General features: G+C 47.9%; 1 pseudogene; it reads right to left on the bottom strand.

Annotated features, from left to right (window-relative positions):
* Positions 1 to 6,590: 6,590 nt before the first annotated feature.
* LOC147959494 (uncharacterized) lies at positions 6,591 to 8,165 on the bottom strand (annotated as a pseudogene).
* Positions 8,166 to 19,548: the final 11,383 nt, after the last annotated feature.

The following is a 19,548-nucleotide window of genomic DNA, read 5'->3' as shown; positions in this document are numbered from 1 at the left end:
TTCGAATACGATCAGTAAACCGGACCAAAGGGGTTAAGCTAGGATTCGAATACGATCATGTAGCCCCTAGTGGCTTTGGCGTTACGCCGATCAAGAGGGTACTGACAGCTATGTTCTCTTTGGTTCTAATACGACCTATGTTTGAACAGGAAGCCCCCAAATGACCTTGAGAGTTTTTTAACAACTCTGATACGAATACGATCAAAGTCGGACCCAAAAGGGGTTAAGCTATGATTCGAATACGATCAAGAAGCCCCCTAGTGAGTTTGGCATTGTGCCGATCAAGAGGGTGCCGAAAGCTATGTTCTCTTTAGTTCGAATACGACCTACGTTTGAACAGGAAGCCCCCAAATGACCTTCTGAGCTGTGCTCAAGGGGCACCTATGTTTGAACTGTGCTTTTGCAACAAACTCTCTTTGGTCCTTTCTATTTTTCCTGAGAACTTGAACTTGCGAGAGATTATTCTTTTGAACCGGAAATTCTTAAACCGGATATTGAGAGCTTCAAAGCTTTGTGGGAGACAGCTTTCCCTTGAGCCGGATTTTAAACCAGAATCCTTCTTTTTAAGCCAGAAATTTTCTGACGGCTTTTAAATTTGCACCAATATGGCGGTTAGGGTCCTGCATTAGATATCTTTTGCAAGACGGAGTAATTTCCCTTTTAAAGAAAGCAATATATAATATAAAAATATACTGGATGGATTTCACCTGATATGTTAGGCCAGGATTTATCCGCCGCCGAGTTGATGATCAGTTGACCATGACGGTGAAGCGACGCGGTGAACCATACAAACGGGCAAGTTAGCCGCATTATGTTGATATACATCAAACCGCGGAGGCGGACGGAAAAAACAACCGCAACATTAGAGGCAGTATGGATGCGGGCGAATCGCTACCGCTCTTAAAGTGACCAAATATCCTACATAGATAATATCATATACCGGAGTAATTTTGCTTGACCGGTTTAAACTTGGGATCAATATTAAGAGTGTGCTCAGCAAGTTCCCTCGGTACACCTGGCATGTCTGAAGGTTTCCATGCAAAAATGTCCCGGTTCTCACGGATGAACCCGATGAGCGCGTTTTCCTATTTCGGATCCAGATTAGCACTAATACTGAACTGCTTGGATGAATCGCCAGGAACAAAATCAACCATCTTGGTATCTTCTGCCGATTTAAACTTTAAGACCAGATCATGCTCTATAGTTGGCTTTTTCAAAGATGTCATATCCGCCGGATCAACATTGTCCTTATAAAATTTTAACTCCTCCTTTGCACAAACCGACTCAGCATAAGACGCATCACCTTCTTCGCATTCCAAAGCTATCTTACGGCTCCCATGCACTGTAATGGTTCCCTTGTAACCCGGCATCTTGAGCTGCAGATACACATAACAAGGCCGCGCCATGAACTTGGCATAAGCCGGACGTCCAAACAGAGCGTGATATAGGCTGTGGATCTTGACCACTTCAAAGGTCAATGCCTCCGATCTAGAGTCATGATCATCTCCAAAAACAACCTCGAGATCTATCTTACCAACTGGGTAGGCTGACTTACCAGGTACCATGCCATGGAAAACAGTGTCTGACGGCTTAAGATTTTTATCAGTCAACCCTATGCGACAGAAAGTTTCATAATAAAGGATATTGATCCTGCTCCCTCTGTCCATGAGTACCTTGGTGAACTTATACCCTCCGACCTGAGGTGCGACCACCAAAGCCAAGTGGCCCGGATTATCAACCCGGGGCGGGTGATCTTCCCGACTCCACACAATGGGCTGCTCAGATCAGCGCAAGTAACGGGGAACCGTCGGCTCAACAGCATTGATTGCCCTCTTATGAAGCTTCTGGTCATGCTTACATAAGCTAGTGGTGTAGACATGATAATGTCCACTATTCAACTGCTTCGGGTTGCTCTGATAACCAGACTGTTGTTGCTGTTGACTCCCCTGATTACTCTGCTGATCGTAACCACCCTGGTTGCCGTGATTACCTTGATCTCCTTGGAATCCAGAGTTAGAGCCGTCACCGCCATAACTCGGTCCGTGAGAGCCAGATCCCGAACCGCCACCTGGCCCATGACTGTCTTGAAAAAGATTGGAATTCTTGTACTCCTTCATAATGTAACAATCCTTCCAGAGGTGCCCAGACGCTCTTTCTTGCGTACCATGTCTTGGGCAGGGCTGATTTAGCATCTGTTCAAGATTGAAACCGGATCCTCTGGTCCGTGGTGGCGATTTACCCTTACGACGCTGACCGTTATGCTGCGCATTGGAGTTAGCCACAAAGTCAACACTATTATCAGCCTTGCGCTTACCGTTGCCTCCCTAGGTTGCCAGGTTATGCTGCTGCCCCTTGGTGTTGTTGCTCATCTTTCCCTTTCCCGGCTTTTTCGTCGTCAGACTCGGGGTCCTTGGTACCATCAGAGTCAGCATACTTAACCAGAGCCGCCATCAGTGTCCCCATGTCATTGCAGTGGCGTTTGAGCCACCCTAATTTCTGCTTTAGGGGCGTGAAATGACAATTGTTTTCCAACATCAACACTGCTGAGTCGGCATTGACGCGATCCGACGAGTGCGGGATTGTTGAGACCCGACGCACCCAATGGGTTGTCGACTCACCTTCTTCTTGGACACATGAGGCTAAATCCACAATTGACATGGGCTGCTTACATGTATCCTTGAAATTCTGGATGAACCGAGCTTTTAACTCGGCCCATGACCCGATGTAATTGGCAGGGAGCCCCCTCAACCAAGTGTGGGCCGTTTCCTCCAACATCAGGGGGAAATATTTAGCACACGCATCATCGCTGACATCTAGCAATTCCATGGCCATCTCATAACTCTCAATCCATGCCTCAGGAGGTAAATCGGCTATATAGTTAGGCACCTTGCGAGGACCCTTGAAATCCTTGGGTAGACGCTCATTACGTAGGGCCGGCACTAAACATGGCACACCCAAATTCCTGAAGTTTACACCTGGCTCCACAGAAGTGGTTGGATGAACCGAAGTAGGTTGACGGGCCGCATACTGTGCCGCCAGCTCGGCCTCTCGACGCGCTCTACCTTGTCCACTACATTCTGAGCATCAGCGCCACCGCCCGCCGGGTCATGTCCACAAGGCGGGTTATGGTTCCGCCCACTGCTTGGCACAGTCGGCTCATCGATATGGCTGCTATAACTCTGGCTCAAGCGAGGGGTGGAGTGAATCCTGTCACGACTGTAAGAATAAGCCTGCTGTTGTACCAGTGCTGTCTGAAGGAGCTCTCTAGCCCTTCGTGTTTCAACCGCCGTCGGTGACTCGCCTTCAACCGGGAGAGCCACCAATCGTGACGCCGCAGCGATCATGTTATCCAAAGGATTAGAGTAATGACCCAGTGGCGTCCGCACGTACTGCGGCGGGTTATTGTTCTGACGAGGCGGGTCCGTCGTGCGCGGCTGAATCGGCATACCCGTCCCAGGTGCTTTGACCCGGTTGACCACTGCCGGGTTGCCGGTTCCTTCTCTCGGTGTGTTAAAGAGATTTCTTGCCTCGTAAATCAAGGGAAGAAGAGTTTGATGCCTCCTCCTCATGACTTCGTTTGAAGCGTTCTGATCTAGCATGAGTCGGTAAGACTGCAACCGAATCCGTTGCGCCTGAGCATCCAAAGCAGCCCGCTCCTCGGCCATCCTAGTGTTTTCTGTGCTTAGCTCCTCCTTGGCCAGCGCTATCTCATCGCGCAATTTTGCGACCGCCGCATTATGATGATCCTGATCCGCCGGGTTAACCACTTCTGTTAACAATGCTGTCAGCTTATCCAGTAGGTCAGTTAAGACCTGACCTGGTGGGCGCACCAGGTCTCCTGCCCTGGCAGCCGTTGTCGCTGCTGACTCGGAAATCAGCTCTGCTGTCGTCGACGAGTGCTGCACAGGTTGTGTACCGGCCATGAAGATTGCAACCTAGTTCGGCAGCTCACAGGGGTCTGGAATACTATCGCCATCGGAACAGCCCCCAAGCCGGCCGTCTTGAAGTTGATACAATGACTCGGTCTCACCAGTGGATGACTCACCATAAGAGTAAACCACAGCCTCACCACCAGATGTCGATCTATCCTCAGAATCCGCTCCATGGATAAATCCCACGAAGGCACGATTCATGGCGGGCCGAACCTGGGCGGGTCTCACACGCTGAGCCGTCTCGATGATGTCGGTGCAGATGTCCGGCTCAAGGCCCGGTTCGTCGACCTTGCCGATGAAGACGTGAATTCCACCGAAGGGGGCCCAGTACCCGTACTCAATTGACCCGGCCTCGGGGCCCCAGCCTATGTCATCGATGTAGAGCTTGCCGCGATGACTCTTGGTCATCGAAGTTGCCCTCTAAGAACTTGAAACCATCGTGCGATAGCCCCACGGTGGGCGCCAACTGTCGTGGAATTGTCACGGCAGATGTCCTAGTGTGAAGACTTAGTCGTGGAGCCATCGCAACGAGATTAGCTTAAAGGGGTTAATCGGGACAAAGGACACAAGGAGTTTATACTGGTTCGACCCCTTGCGGTGAAGGTAAAAGCTTAATCCAGTTGGAGGTGGTATTGCTAGGGTTTCGATGACCAAGGAGCGAATACGCTTAACCTGGCTCTCGATTTGTTGTTTCTTGTCCTAAGCCGCTGCTGGGTCATCCCCTTATATACACGGGTTGATGCCCTGCGGCCTACAGAGTCCCGGCCGGCTTATATAATGTATCCGGCTCGGTGACCTTTCTTACATGCCTTACAATACAAGTCTATGTACATGGCGATTTATATCCGTGGGCCTTAAGCCGCCTTTGGGTTTGGGCCATCTACTAAGCCTATCTATGAACCGCCATTGTTAATATGCTCTTGGGCTTCATTGAGATGAACCGCCATAGGGATGACCCGGCCCCTCCTGGGCGGGTCATACCTGATAGTCATATCCCCAACAATTGTGGTAGAATATAACTTGCAAGTAATAATCAGAATATTCAGAACATAATTCAGCTTGCACTTCCATGAATCAATCAGAGATAAAGTTGATCTTTATTTGACATTCAATCAAGTAGTCCCAATCAAATTAAATTTGAAGCAAGGTAGAAAGATGCAAGTCACAACAGGGAGGGACAGGAACACACAAAGGAGATGCAGGTGACGACACTTGCGCATGGCTACAGGCGGCAAATACTTCGGTTGGAAAGCAGTGGGTGTGATGAAATTCTTGATAAGACCCTGTAATCATTAATACAAATGTTAATATTATCTAAAAATTAAGGACTACTTGATGACTATAAACTTGATAGTCCCTCCATTTTTGTATACAAGGCCACTATCAAAAATACATATTGCATCTATACAAGGCCACCAACACAAAACGAGGTAAGAATTAATGATCCTTCCTCGTATAAGCAAACCAGTTTGATGCATGCATGCATGCTGTGATAATGACGCTAGCTACTTTCTGCTAGACATCCGCTCATCTCCTATTCATTGCTTGCGTCCGCTCTTCTCCTTCTTCCTTCCTCATCCGTTCCATCTTCTTCTCTTCTCCTATGGCTAGTGGAGGCAGTGGCAGCGGAGGCTGGGTTATAGATGGCGATGGCAGCAAGTCGCACGCAGGCTGCCGCTCGGTTTCAAGCAGCAGCGGACGCTGGGCTGCAGGCCACGGCGGCTCTGTTTCAAGCGGCGGCGGATAGGAAGCTGCAAGCGACGGCGGCTACGTTTCAAGCGGTGTCGACGGCTGGGCTGCAAGCGGCAGCCGCAGCTTTGTTTCAAGCATCGGAGATGGCCGGGCTGCAGGCAACGACATGGCAGCCGTAGCCGCCGTCCACCACGACGAGTTCGACTTCATCACCGGCCTTATCGACTCCGGCGCAGAGACAGAAGACCAGCAGCTAGGCGCCGTCGACGTACAGTTGTCGGAGAAGATGCCACCATGGAGCATGCGATCTCTGAGTGCATTAGGAACGTGGCTTGACGTAGAGAAGGGGACCGAACATGCACAGGTTCTGCTAGCCAGAGACCTCGTCGGCATGGAAGAAGACCTTGATAACTATGAGGAGGAAGAAGGTGTCTTCGTTGACGACGTAACAGAGATGTATCCACCCGAAGTGGTACATATTCCGGACTCCGAAAACTACGACCGGCGAGGTGAGTATGCACCTGATACATTTGACCCGGACACGGTAGTGCCGGATTCCATTGATATTGAGCTTGTAGATGAGAAGTAGTCTCCTCTTTCATGTCTTGGATCATTGTGTTGTCAAGTTTGAAGTGTCATTCCATTGTTGGATTATGAACTGTGCTACTCTTCCTTTAATCTTGCGTTGTTCAAGTTATGAGTCATGTTTTAGTCTTGTGCGCTTATGATTTATGAACATTGCTACTCTTGTTTAAGTGTGACGACTAAGTGTGATAATGGAGTACAAAAAAGTTGAATCTGAATGGTAAAAACTTGCATACATTAAGGCATAGATGTTTCCATTACAAAAGGATTACGCTGATGCAACACTATCTACGAACTGATGACAGTCCTCGGCAGGCCACTTTGCATACATTAAAGCATAGATGTTTCCACTACAAAAGGTTTACGCGGATAGAACACCATCTACGGATTGAGAAATTCTTCGGCAGCTAAGATATATGACGGCTCGCACTTAAGCCTAATCGGTAGACGACCTTGCCTCTCGAGCAGCTTCTTCTTAATGTGAGGAAGGGCATAGTGAATGGAACCCTTAAGCCTAATTGTCTCAGCATGCAAGCTTGATGACTTAGCCAAATCCGGTTCATCCATTGAACATGATACTCAGCATAAGATTCATCCACTTTATCCAATATTTCCTAGATATTTTTTGGCATCTTTTTGTGGAACATAGACTGGATAGAAGCAAAGTAGCCAAGATCTAAAATGTTTTCATCTGGAGAGTTTGGTGGCTGACATACGATCCTAATGTCCCAACCACTGGCCTGTGCCACCTCTAAAACTTCCTTGTCATTCACCAAAACATGAGTTTTGGCATTGTCTTGCTGGATGTAAATAGTTTGATGGCGGTCCTCAGCAGGCCACTTTGCCTTTATCGCAGGAATTACTCTCGTGATGAGGAACGTGCGACTAACTTCCTTGTTCACAACCAGAATGGGCTTGAGCTCCAAAGCCCCATGTTTTCTGTTCTTGCTCTTCTTCAAGGCAGCCTTCTTCTCAACAAATGCCCACACACCGATCTTGCCATCAAAAGTGCAATTTCCATCAGCATCAAACCTCGGTCTCGCGACGACACACAAGAACATCACTTTCTCTATGTAGTTCTTGTTCCTCACGCTTCTCTTCGGATTTGGTTCTGTGGGGCCCAAGTAAAATTTCTGGCTTTTCTTCGTGCCGTAGAACCACTTTTCATCTATATGAACTTGATCATATCCTGCCTTGAACACAGGATTTTCCGGACAGCTCCCGGGCACCAGCTGGGACAGGCAGTACCGAACACGTGCCTTCTTATTGTCATCTGTTAAGTCAGGCTTAAGGTCATTTGAGTGACGCCTGATCTTCTTTTCCTTCAACCGACTATAAACAGTGGAGCTCTTCATATGCATTGCCGCCGAAAGATCGCATATAGTCGTCTGCTGACCCAAGGGTATTGCCTCCATCACGGTAGTGTCTATCTCAACCCTTTTCCGTCCACAATTTTTTGCCTTCTTGTTGATCACAGAGTTGACTCCATGAAGAGTTTGGCTTCTATTCCATATGCACCTAAGACACCTCGGGGAAACATGCAAGAGTTGTGCCAATTGTTTGGGAAGACCACGCTTCAACCTACCATTACCATTTCTCGCCAGAATCTGTGAATATATGTTGCGCTTGCAGTCGTCAGAATACCATGTCCTCCTTACGATGTTTCCGAAATGATCTGCATACAAATGATCACACTATTTAGTTCATTGCTTACTGTTTTGAACTTTACAACTACTGTTTCACTATACACTACGTACTCCCTAACCATCAGAGATTATAAACTAATGCAACCTCTACGTGACAACCTTAACCAGTACTCATGCAAAACCTCTAACACATAAATGGAGATAAAAACTTACTGAGATCAACGCCCACACCATTCGTGCCGTCGACCGGTTCATCCTCGTCACCAGCCGTGCTCGACAAACCACCCGTGCCGGAGGTATCACCCCCCATGCCAGAATTGTTTCCTGCACCGTCCGTCTCGCGGCACGCTCCGGAGGTGTCACCTCCCGTGCCAGAGCTGCTGCCCACACCGTCTGTGTCGCGGCGCGCTCCGGAGGTGTCACCTCCCGTGCCAGAGCTGCTGGACCTTGTCGTGGGATAAATCCACGTAGCATCTCCGATGCCCACAGTTCGTTCAACAGCGCGCCCGAAACCATCATGACCCATGACGATGCGACGACCTCAACCGGTAAGCCCAAGGCTGCCAGCACAGCGTCCCCTGCTGGCTTGACTACAGCCGCCGTGCCCGCTGCCGGCCTGATTGAAGCCACCGTGACCGCTGCTGGCCTGCTCGAAGTTGTGCCCGCGGCTGACCAAACCGAGACGCCCGCCGTTTCTTCCGCCACCTCGTCTGATATTGCTCGAGGAAGCCGATGCCTCGAAGCCGCCTCGTCCGCGACCGACCAACCCGAGGGCGGCATGCCCACGTCTGGCTCATGCGGCGCTGGACGAGGTCTGGCCGGCGCGCCAACCTTTGGTGATCACGTGCCCGACGAGGCCGAGCGTCCCTCGTTCGGCGGCTCCATGACCTACAGCACCAGTAGAACCTCCGCCAGTGCCACTGAACCGATATCCGCTACCACCACCATGGATGTCGTCTTCAACCTCCTCTACACGGACGTTCAAATCAGGAAACATCCTTTGGTTTATAGCCGCTGGCCTACAACTTGATGCGTCTCAGTATGAACAGTGGAGTATAAATAGCAAACAGGTCAGTGTTTGGCGCCCGCGAACGTTTGGAAAAGATGGCGTGGACGAGCAAAAGATGGCGCGGGCAAGAATATGGAAAAAAATGGCGCTGACGAGCAAAAGATGGCGCGGGCAAGTATTTGTAGCCCGTTTTTCGGACGTCCAATGCATGCTCTGCATGGCTGCATGCAACGAGTGAAAGCGGGGGGGGGGGGGGGGGGAAGAGAGAGCTGTGCGCGGGATTAAAAATTGCTCTTCACGGGCGGAGCAAGGGGAGTGACGGAGTTTGCTTGCTGTTCGCCGCCCGAAGGATTGCATGTGGGGTGTTAATGTTCATGGTAAACAAAAGAAGAGTTGGATGGCAAAGCACACATTAAATTCTACCTAGGTACCTGTAATCTGAGATAGTGGCCTTGTATACAGAAATGGAGGGAGTAGTAAAGATGTGCATCGCTGAAAAATTACAAATGAAGTTCAGAGCGACAGGTATAGATTACAACAAACTTCACAATCTAAAATGGTGATCTTGGACATACTCTTGATTACATCAATTTGAGGAGCACTAGAACAAAAGTTGAAGCAGCAAATCACTGAGGAAATACCGTAAAGAAAACAAACCTAAGATGGAAGACCTCCGGCACGGCGGCCTCAGGACTGAAGGTTCTCGGCGTGTCCCCTAGCCGTGGATTGGGGAGACGGCGGGTACAACGTGGGTATGGCCAGCGAGGGCCACTGGGAGGGCGCTGACATGTCCCCTGCTTGCAGATTGAGAAGACGGCAGGTACGTCGCGGGGCCGGCGGGGAGGGCCAGCAAGGGCCACCGGGTGGGCGCTGGTGCAACGATCGGATGACGGGGTGGGCGCTATTGGGGCGGCGGAGGAGGAGGGGAGCGGTAGCTTCACGTGGGTAGGAGAGGCAGGCGGCGGGGAGCGCTGGTCCTTTTGGGCAGGTGGCGTCGCGGCCGAGGAAGCGCCCCGATCCTCCTCGCGCCAGGTAGCCGCTGGAGCCCGCTCGCTGTCAAGCACCTCCTTAGCCGCTGCCAGGCTTCTTCTTCTCCTCCCTCTCCTCTTATCCTCTCCTAAAGATGCACTGTCGCCCCGATCTGGTTGTTTCTCGTATATTATATTGTGCCTTCTTATCCTCGTAGTTGAACAACTGCGGGCAGCAGAGTTTTCGTCTGCCCATGAAAATTGCTAAACACGGTTTTGGCTGAGGATTAGTATAATCTTAACGATTAGATTAAATTAAGTGATCCTCATCATGGGGTGTAATTGGTTTGTACTATTTTGTGTAGCTTAGGCTGGGTGCGCTTAGCAATGAATATGTTTGCTTGTTTAATAGTAGTAGAGATAAATTTAGTATTCTCCTTTTGGGGCATAGACACGAACAGCTATGGTGCACACGAGTTGGCTACAAAATCTGCAACTCTTTTGAGTTCATGTGTGACAATACGCATGTGCACTCGTACATGCATGCACCCTGCACATACTACTAGCACGACGCACACACTCACCACTCACGCAACACACCAACAGAATGCACGCACCCAACGGCAGCAAGCTACAACATTGCATAATCGTCATCGTCCGCGGTCAGATGCCATGGCCTAGCACGACTACTCCGGCCAGTCTACTCCACCAGGTCCTGGCCCCGGGTGCCTCCATTTTTTCCTCTTACTGATGCTCGTGTGCAGTGCGTGTGCACACACATAGAGAGAAGAATTATAGGCAGCCAGACACTGATGCTGCTAGACACTTGCTATTTGTTTTCCTTCATTTAATATACACACTGTACCACATAGTCTGCTAGGATGAACTTCCTTGTCTTTCAACTCCAGAGAAAAGCGATGCATCGGTGAAGAATGTAAACTAGTGTGCGTCATGAGGCTCCCAAATATAGTATACAGAATTTTTTACAGCAAGTGAATTGCTCGACATAGCAGGAAGGGATCCCCTGTAGATTCTATGAGAAATGGAACCACTGCCAACTATACGCTGACACTTTTTTTGTTGTCTGATAGAAGTCAAATTTGCGGTGCATGCTAATATTCAGCAAAGGGATCTTTGAACTTTGTCTCTCTATTTTTTCTGAACTTTCAGCAGAGGGATCTTTGAAATTTGTTCTTAATATCCCTTCTTCACTGAATCGCATTAGTAGTAGTACGGCTGCATCAGCTCACCATGTTTTGGCCGCGGACCTTGTGCGTTGCAGGACGATGAGGCAGACCACTACGGTAGATGTTGTGAGCTTGGGGAAAAGCTGAGGCAGCCTTTAATGGCGGGTATCCTCCCAAACTAGTGTACAACAGTGGTTGCAGCGCGGCCACGTGGTGGTGGGTGAAAGACGCTGGCCGGGGAGGCCATTGCCCCTCGATGCGGTGGCTAGCATCCCTGCGTGTGGAGGAGGAATCTCTCGACCTGCCACTTTTTCACAGCCCGAGCTGCTACATCTTCAATCTTCACGAGCACCTCCCCCAACATCCTCTGATCCTCTATCACCACGGTGATGACGCGCAGAGGGGTCATGGCTATAGCACGAGGTAGCGAAGGTAGCGATGATGCCCATGGTGTCATAGGCTCATGCTAGATTGCTTGTGTGGCCCACGTAGACCGCGTCGAGCGGAGCGCAAGGCGTGATGGCATTGAGGCAACGGAGCTAGAGCCTGTGGGATGCTGTAGTGGGCTCTGTGAGACGACCGCGTCGGCGGCAGAGGGGCCCATCGCCGAGAGGAGGTAGGAGGAACCGGCCGATGGGGCTCGCGCAGGAATTCTGGACCAGGGGAGGTGTGCCGCCGGCCGACTGTTGTGGGGCTTGCGCCGGGATTCGGAGCCGAGGGCGGCGCGCCGCCAACCGACTGTGGCGGCCTCATGTATGGATTTGAGGATGGGGGCTGCGGTAGGGACTCCAAGAGGGTGGGCGGCGATGGGGGAATCCGGGAGGGCGCGTGGTAGTGGGGTGGTCAGGGAGGTCGTGCGGCGGTGCGGCGGCCTGGGGCACGGCGGGAGCTCGGCGGGGATCGAGGGATTGAGAGGGAGGTGGTGGGTCGAGAAGTTCAGAGCAGTAGGGTGGTTCTGTTTTTTCTTTTGTCGCTACCGGTCGAGGAGTTCGGGAGTAATCTCGTGGTGTCCTATATAGGCTGAGCTATGATCAAAATAACTATTCTGATCCTGGGATCAAAATAGGGTATATATATCTAAGGGTGCTTTCGGGTTTGCGAGGCAGGTGCCACCAAATTGTGTATTTAATGTTTTAAACATCCCTAATATTCCTTCATATATTTGGCCACTTCCACGTGGTTCTTGACTTCTGGCCTCACTCATCGATCTTCGACGACGCGCCCAACCGTGGGCCCACACGGTCAAAGTTGTGCACTGGAACTTTGAACATCACAGACCATCCTTTTCACTCATATATATTTCGGCCACATGTTGGTGTGGCTGTCTTCTGACCCTCTCTAATGTTATTTTTTACTGCAAAGACTCTGATGACGCTCAACGGACACGGGTATAATATCTTAACCGTGTGTGATACAAGTGCGCTGTGAATAACCACACCTGCGCAAGCGCGAGCAAATTAAAGTGGAGGTACTGGCTCAACTGTGTGCGATGCAAGTGCGCTGTAAAATGACCATGACTGCGCAAGCGCGAGCAAAGGGTGGAGGTACTGGCTTAGCCGTGTGTGATGCAAGTGTGCTGTAAAACCACCACCTGTGCAAGCTAAAGACGGGTAAGTTTATTTGGAAATTAGTACGGACCGTGTGCGATAGACCAGCTAGCTAGAAATGTAAATACAAACTAGCCGCCTTGAGCATTGTAAAAATCGGTGGTTCCGCGCCACTTTTCCTTATTACCATACACGCATATTGTTATTGGACCGTGCGCGATCTTGGGCACTCTCGCCCCGCTTTAATAACTTTACCCAAATTTTAGTAGCCGTCGTACTTCAACCGTCGCCCACACTCCTCCAGCACCGACCTTATAGTAAAATTGCAGTAGCCGAGGCATTTGAACCGTCACCCTCCCTCGTCCACCACCATCTCCACCCACCATTACTAAAATTTTCAGTAGCTGCGGCGTATCCTCAAACACCCCCCCTCCACAGTCCCCCACCCACCCCTCCCCGAACCCTAGCTTGTCGGCGCCACCGCCAACCCCTGTCGGTCCGGCCGTTCCTCCTAGCTTAGATAATAAAGTTCAAGTTACCCAGCGATCCCATACCGTCTCCCCACTCCCCTGAGTTTTTAGATGAGGCCTGTGTTGTCCCTCCCCGCCAGGTCCACATCCCCTGCTCCAGAATGTCGCAGCCTAAGCTCGACCACGTATCCTGGGGAGCCCGACGAGCGTCCGACCACAGGTTTATCATGGCCTCTCCGGTGGACATTGGCGAGGTGGCCGCCGTTCTCCCCGACCTGTCGATCCAAGAGAAACACGTCACCGGGGAAGCCGGCGAAGACGTTGACTACGGTGCCATGCTGAAGGCTTCATGTCGGTGGGCTAGCATATTACTATATCTCGAGAAAGCTAGCTACAACATCAAGCTCGTCCATAGCGACGACTTCACGCGGGCCATGTCACAGGTTAAGTGGTCCATCCCCAACCCCTTTGCTTCAACCGCCGTCGATCTCTTCGACGGCCCTGACGCTGATCTCCTCAGCCAAGCGGTCAAGGATTTGCGAGCTTTATATGCCATCGAGCCCATTTTGTCATTTTTGAAGGACACGTTCTACGGCGGTGGCTTGGGATCCTCAATTGCCAAGTCAGATCTCATTGACCATGACCACGACCATGAGGAGGGCACCCACGAAGGTTCTTCCAAGGTGAAGCAGCCCATCTGTGACATCAGAGAGCGCACCATGGGTCTGTGCTCTTCCAACTCGAAGGATCCCGTCCATGAAATGTGAGGCAACATTCTATCAGCAAATCATACCTTTTCTAGCTTGCCAACCCGTACCCTTTGTTGTAGTAGCATTTGTCGTGCGGTGCCTTAACTGTGCCGTGTTTAATTATTTTAGGTATGCAAAAATGTATTGTTCAATAGGGCTATGTGATGTTTAAGTATGAATTGTCCACTTCAGTTTCACGAATGGCTATATTTGGTTGTTTATAGTGAGTAGATGTCTTGTTTATCGGTATTTGGTTGTTAGGTTGGTTGGAGTGAGCATTTTTCCAGTTATCGAGCAGATGCCTTGTTTATATGTATTTGGTTCTTAGTTTGGTTACAGTGAGCATTTGTCCAGTTATCAAGCAGATTCCTTGTTTATCTGTATTTGGTTGTTAGGTTGCTTTTTTAGCATTTGCCGAGTTGTCAAGCAGATGCCCTGTTTATCTGTATCTGCTTGTTAGGTTCGTTGCAGTGAGCATTTGTCCAGTTTTAGAGAATATGCCATGTTTATCTGTATTTGCTTGTTAGGTTGGTTGCAGTGAGACTCTGTCCAGTTTTCAATGGCTATATTTGGTTGTTATACTGCTCATTTATGCCTTGTTTATTTCAGTCATTCACAATGTGTTGTTCATTATGTGCAAGTCGGAACTGTGCCGCTCGACTACATCAATACCAGTTTGAACGGCTATATTTGGTTCTAGTTATTCCCGGTGTAGTTAACACATGCCCTTTATTTCAGTTTTACACATTTATCCAGTGTGATGTTTAAGCATTACCTACGTTCTATTCATTTCCAACAATACCAATTTGAATTGCAATATTTGATGGTTGTTAAGCCTACTGTCGGTAACATTGGCTTCCATTTTATATCCGCTTTAACAGCATGCTGAAACCAACACATTCAAGCTATCATTTGGAGATGATTTTGTTTACCTTTACTATATTTGTTTGATGTTAAGGTTGTTGTACTTATCATGCCTTTCCGCTACTTATGCATGACAACAACGGGAGTGGCCACCATTTTCCGCCAAGGTTAGCTTCATCCCTCGGCTTGTACTCCCCTCGCCGTTCCATAATGTAGTGCATATAGATCCAGGCCTGGACACTTGTTAGCTTCTAATATTGACTTGTTGCTTGTAGGTACATATGCCCTTGGCAAGGATCCACGCATCGACCCGTCTTGCATATGGGGCAATGAGATATTTATGAACAAGCATCAAGTGAGGAAACTAAAAAGGGTTACTAGCAAAAAGATACTAATGGTGGCAAGCAAATTATTTGTTTATGCTCTATCCAACACGACAGTGAGCTGTAGGATGGTAACTACATACTCTGCAACCTTCTCTTTTTACTGCCCATAATGAGTTGTTAGACAACAATGTCTAAATATTTTTCGTTCGCAATGGTTCCCGAAGCAGTTCACTCAAGATTACCTCGCAAAGTACATGATTGGTGGACACACAATGATCATCGAGAAGTCGTAATAAAGACAATGAAGGATGGACGGGCATCCATCACAAGGGGTTGGCCTAGAGTCGTGTGTGCATTATGCATGGAGGAGGGCACAATATGGGCATTCCGCTTCACCTTCTCTAGCAACCAGAATGTCTTTCGCCTCTCTCTTTACGGTCTTTAGTACAACTGTGGTTCATCATTCTTTACTTGGTGCTTCTGTAGTTCTTCAGTATCTGTACCTGTGGATTGGTGGTTGAACCTATATTTCTAATAAACATGGTTGGATATGAAATAAGTGATTGCCTACTTTCAAATTCAAAACATGTGATTTTTAAATTAGGGATTAATTAGGGATTACACTGCACACTATTTGCGAAAGCGAAACATCTGCGATAGACGTGGAGATCAGAAACGTTTCTAGGATCCAGTACGTGTGTGATCAATCTACACTGCACACACGACATCCTCTTAAAAACTGTTTGCATTAGGCCACCCTGTGCAAACATTTACCACATAAAAACTGTGTGTGATGGACAACCTTTGCCACACAGTTTCTTCTAGACACCGTGTGTGATGCATTCAATAACGCAAATGATAAAATTGTTGATATCGTCTGCAATGGCAACGCTATCACAAACGATTTAATGGGGAAAATTGTGTGTGATGTACGTGTGAACAGAAACATTTTCCTTGGAGCGACTGCGTGGGATGTACATACGAACGGAAATGTTTAGCGGGGACTGACTGTGTGGGATGTACTTGCGACCGGAAACAATTTTGCCTGTATAATTGTTTTTTTAGCTCTGCTGTATGTATTTTTGTAATTGAGCGCTCGTCGGTCGCACATGAACTCATTTTGCCGAGCGTGTGTGCCAGGAGGGCAAATCCCCGATGGTTTCTGGGTCGTGTGGGAAGGACCTCCCTATCGCCGTCACTCACTAGGCGACGATTCCAAATGCCTTCGCGGAAAGGTGTTAAAAAACGTTTGTATAGCACCAACACGTACTAGTGGGAGTTTTCCCCATGAGGGTCACAAATGGATCAGTGACCTGAGCAACACTCCTCTTCCTGCTATCCACATCCAGCATCTCTAAATCATGATTATCCTCATATTCTGTGCCAATAGGATCCTTCTACGACTATCCACGTCCAGGTCCATGACCTGTTCTACCCCTTCCTTTGTTGCCTCCTTGCGCCCTTCCAGCCCCAGGGCCGCGACCTGGCCCTCTGAATCATCCACTCTCAATCCTTTAAGCACCAATGCCAATGGGGGAGTAAGCGAAACCCTAGCGAGAGGGGATTATCTGACCCGTAGGTTGCGACTTGCGATGCCGCTCCGGGTGGGTATTTTATTTGGGCCAGCGACTTCACATAAATTATAATATGTCCAGAGAACGACAGATTCTATTTAGCGCGCATAGTGTACGTTGGTTTTTTATGGCCCATGAGGTGATGGCTGCTTATACAGAAGTCGCAACTGGCTTTTTACTGATGGGCCCAAACAGGAGACATAACAGCAAGCTTCCGGCCCATCAGGCATAAAGCTTATCGCCACCTTTTTTGTATTTTTCCTTTTTGTTTTTAGTTTTTCCTTTTTCATTTTTTTCAAATGCCTGAACTTTTCTCTAATTCATGAACCTTTTCCGAATTCTTAAAATTTTTTAAAATTTTCAAACTTTTTAAAAGAAAAGTTGTGCATTTTTTCATCTGCGTGAACTTTTTTCAAAAAAGAAGTTTCTGTAAGTCAACCAAAAAACAGGCGAGAAAAAACAGGAAGGAAGCCATCGAGCGATAACGAACCAATAGTGCAAGATGGGACGGCCCATATAGGCGGCTTCATGCGTTAGATAGGGAAATTGACGTCGGAAGCGTTGTATAGGAGGTTCTGAGAGAACGTGTGAGTAAACTAGTCGACCTACACACATATTGGGCTTTATTTATCATGTTATGCCTTTCCAAGCCCATGAGCTGCTTCTTTGAAGTTATCATTTGGGCTTTTCTGAAACCTTGTATGTTGTGAACACCATCTCAGAGGATTTCTCGTTCTAAAGAAAAACAAAACAACCACGATACTCCCTCCGTTTGAAATTACTTGTAGCAAAAATTGATGTATATAGACGTATTTTAGTTCTAGATACATCCGTTTTTATCCATTGCTGCGGTAAGTAATTTGGGACGGATGGAGTATTTTAATTAGAAGAAGAAATCTAACGTACAAACAACCTGACTTTAGCGACAGATCCAAACGATTCTGTCACTGCCCGCTCCGCATCACACTCTACATTTGCTTGCTCTGTTTTCTCTCTCCCTCATGGTTTTCTTGCTTTACCTCTCTCAGATGGTCAATGCAAGCCCCATGGCCCCACCAGTCCCACTCTTTTCTTTCCTTTTTTCAACTTGTGCAATTCCTACGAGGAAAAATATGTGTGAATGCAAGTAGAGCTCTGGTCGTGCTCAACTCAAAAAAATCTAACAACCAACTAGGCTAGGCCATGATTCACGTCTGATGAAAGGAATCTATCAACTTTAGCTCCGCATCACAAAAATAAACATCAATTTGGACACTAAAAATAAACGGTTCAGATCTGAAATCATGGCACTCGGGCCCTAGTGACAAGCACTAAGCATAGCAAAGTCATACCAACATCAATCTCTGAACATAGTGGATACTAGGGATCAAGCCCTAATAAAACTAACTCGATTACATGATGAATCTCATCCAACTCCTCACTGACCAGCGAGCCTACTAAGGAATTACTCACTCCCGGTGGTTAGCATCATGGAATTGGTGATGAAGGATGGTTGATGATGACGAAGACGAAAGATCCCCCTCTCCGGAGCCCCGAACGGACTCCAGATCTGGCCTCCCGATGAAGAACAAGAGGTGGCAGCGGCTCCCTATCGTAAAACGCGATGAAACTTCCTCTCCTCTTATTTTCTCCAAAATAGGAATTTATAGAGTTGGAATTAAGGTAAGCGGAGCCTCGTGGACCCCACTACCCACCAGGGCGCGCCAGAGGGGGTGGCATGCCCTGGTGCCTAGTGGGCAGCTGCCCCCCTCCAGTGGGTCTTGGTTCCAATATTTTTTATTTATTCCAAAATAATTCTCCAAAAAGTTTCTTCCAATTCCGAGAACTTTTATTTCTGCAGAAAAACAACACCATGGTAGTTATGCTGAAAATAGCGGCAGTGCGGGTTAGTTTCATTCAAATCATGAAAATTAGAGTCCAATACAAGAGTAAATGCGTTAGGAAAAGTAGATATGATGGAGACGTATCAAATCCCCCAAGCTTAACACATTGCTTGTCCTCAAGCAATTCAGTTGACAAACTGAAAGTGATAAAGAAAAACTTTCACGAACTCTTTTGCTCTTCTGTTCACATATATATATATATATGCTTAAATAGCACCCAGGTTTTTAGCAACGATCATGACTAACCATGCAAACAATAACTCTTAGAAATTATATTCACTCATATCAATGACATAATCAACTAGTGAGCAATAATAAAATATCTCAAATGCCAAAACTTTGTCAAAACAGTCATGATATAATATGATAATAATGGTATCTCGCTAACCCTTTCTGAGACCGCAAAACATAAACGCAGAGCACCTCTAAAGTTTAAGCAGCGACTAAACATTGTAATTCATGGTAGAAGAGATTCAGTCATGATGCATTCAACATTAACTATACACAATGCATGAGGATGACAATAGTGCTCTCAGGACTGGTGCTTGTTTAAGAAGGTGATGACTCAAAATAAAAGTAAAAATAACATAAAAGTAAATAGATAGGCCCTTCACAAAGGGAAGCATGGATTTGTAGAGGTGCCAGAGCTCAAAGCTTAAATAAATATAATTTTGGGAGGTATACCCTTCCTGTCAACATTACGACCAACAGTTTTCAATATCTTCCATGCGAAACAAATTAGCGGCGGTTCCCGAGCAATAAAAGTAAAGTTTACTCCCCCTCTACCAACAAACACAAGCCATGGCTAGCCGAATCCTCGGGTGCCCTCCATAGCAACAACAGTCCGGGGGAGTTTTGTTTAATTATTTGTAATTTTTGATTTTGGGACTGGGCATCCCTATTACTAGCCCCTCTCGTGCAAGTACGAGTGAATAAACACTCATCATGAGAATAACCCGCTTAGCATGGGAGATACAGATCACCCCCTGTTGCTCCATGAGCGGTCCGGGCACAAAAAAAGATGTTCATTTGAATTTTTAGAGGTGGCACATGCAAATTTACTTGGAACGGCAGGGTAATACCACATATAGGTAGATATAGTGGACTCATCTGGAA

The sequence above is a fragment of the Triticum urartu genome, chromosome 7A (genome assembly GCF_056163025.1).
Source record: "Triticum urartu cultivar PI428250 chromosome 7A, HENAU_Tu73, whole genome shotgun sequence".
NCBI lineage: Eukaryota > Viridiplantae > Streptophyta > Magnoliopsida > Poales > Poaceae > Triticum > Triticum urartu.
This window is presented reverse-complemented; position numbering and strand designations above follow the sequence as displayed.